Source organism: Galeopterus variegatus, unplaced genomic scaffold (assembly GCF_000696425.1).
Source record: "Galeopterus variegatus unplaced genomic scaffold, G_variegatus-3.0.2 Scaffold285, whole genome shotgun sequence".
Classification (NCBI taxonomy): Eukaryota; Metazoa; Chordata; class Mammalia; order Dermoptera; family Cynocephalidae; genus Galeopterus; species Galeopterus variegatus.
In genome coordinates this window covers 541,740-543,545 of record NW_007726396.1, presented here as the reverse complement: position 1 = coordinate 543,545, position 1,806 = coordinate 541,740, and the positions used below count along the sequence as shown (strand labels likewise).

The 1,806-nt window shown below is 57.2% G+C and overlaps 1 pseudogene; it reads right to left on the bottom strand.

The window, feature by feature from the left end:
- Positions 1-1,298: 1,298 nt before the first annotated feature.
- The window catches only part of LOC103585921, a 2,108-nt pseudogene continuing 1,600 nt past the window's right edge, over positions 1,299-1,806 (bottom strand).

Below are 1,806 nucleotides of genomic sequence, written 5' to 3'. Positions count from 1 at the left end.
GTTCCCAAGCCTTTGTGACCAACGCTAAATCCACTCACTGGCAGAACAGAGATAGCTTCACAGTGGAGATGGAGCTAAGGCTCTTTGTTGAGACCTGTTTTACCTCTGCTTAGGCCGTGGCCTCCCTAGGCAAGCCAGCCTTCCCAGGTATTGCACTGGGTCCTGCTCTGCCACAGGGGAGATAGATTCCCGGACCACAGAGCGAGCAGGGGCTCTGGAACTAGCCTTTGACTTTTCAGAGACCAGGCACACCAGAGTCTGCATGGCAGTGGCCAGTCCCTGGTAAGCTGTGTCTGGAGCATTGTGGGGGCAGGGAAGCTGGGCACTGGGGAGGGGACCTCGGACACTGACACAAGGCCACGGTTTGAGCTCTGGCTCTACCACTGATCGTGTGATTTGGGCAAAGTGCAAGTCTCTCTGGGTCTGCCTCCTCCTAGGAAAACAGGAACGGTAATCCCAGCCGACAGCCCTGGTGGCAGCCCCTCCCCACTGAAGGCAGAGAACATGTGGGAAATAGTCTACCTCAGAAACGGGGCCAGTCTGACGCTTCTCCTATGGGTTTGTAAAAATAGTTCACATCCCTAAAGCCGTTGGCCTCACAGAGCTACAGCTCCCAAAGAACCTCTTCCCATGGGACCATTTTCCCCTCTTCTCTCTTTTGAATGAGCCCCTGTAGCCTGACTCATAACCTGTTCATTATCTTATAGCCAGGAGAGGCTCATCACTGGCGGTAAAGATGGTTAATCTCAGTTGCTCCCCAATCTGTGGACATCCCCAGCACCAGTAAGGATCAAGCAAGGCAGGAACCAGATCACCCTGACTCTGGGGCTCCCTACCTCCTGGCAGGGCCAGACAGGAGCAGGCCCTGCTGCCTCTCAGTCAGGCACATCCTCACTGCTCCTGCACCCCCACCTCTGGGGAAGCCCAGCAGCCCAGCCCCCTCTCCTTTGGCAGCTCCAGGCCAGTGCTTCCCTTAGCCCAGTTCTCTGTGTTCCTTTCCACCTGACCTGCCCACTGTGGCCATCCCTGGCTCCTGAAGCCTCCCTGGTCTTCCTGAATGTTTCCCACTGATAACTACTAGGGCAGGTGTAGGGATGGGGCCCAGGGACAGGTGCCATCACCAACCTGGGCTCCACTCTGGATTTAGGAGCATGGGGCTGACAGGCTACAGCAGGGGGGACTGCAGTCCAGAGGTGTGGGGGGCACCAGCAACGACACAGGGTATTCTAGGGAGGTGGTGGCAGGTGGGGGGATGGCCTTGAGACAGCAGCATCTGTGGGGCCTGTGACAGTTGGGGTTCACAGGAGACCTCTTCCCATTTTGCTGCACACAACTGAAGGAACCCTCAGGGTGGCTTGCAGGCCAGCACAGCTGCCACACTTAGGACCTTTGTTTTGAGAAATGGCCATGGTCCTGGCTGAGGCTGCCAGGGAGGGGGTAGGGAGGAAGAGGGTCACGCTGGTCTTTCTGGTGCTCCAGTTGCTTGAGCAAGGCATGGACACGGGTTACAGGCGTCCCCCTGCTGCTGGGGTTGGGATTGGTGTGGGCTGGCTCATTTTGTCCAGTGGGTCACCAAAATTCCTCACCAGTAGAGTCGTGTCCTCATGCCATGGACAGAACTTGGCACGCTCCCCACCACTGGCAAAGGTGTCCTCGTGGATGCACTTCATCTGGTCCACCATTGCCTGAGCTACCGCCCAGGGAGGTCTGCTTGGCAAACTGAGTGTCAATCATCACGTGGATGTCAATTTTCTGGTTGGCCTGCGTAGGCCTGTGGGTTGCCTCCAGGGCCTTATACAGCCCCTC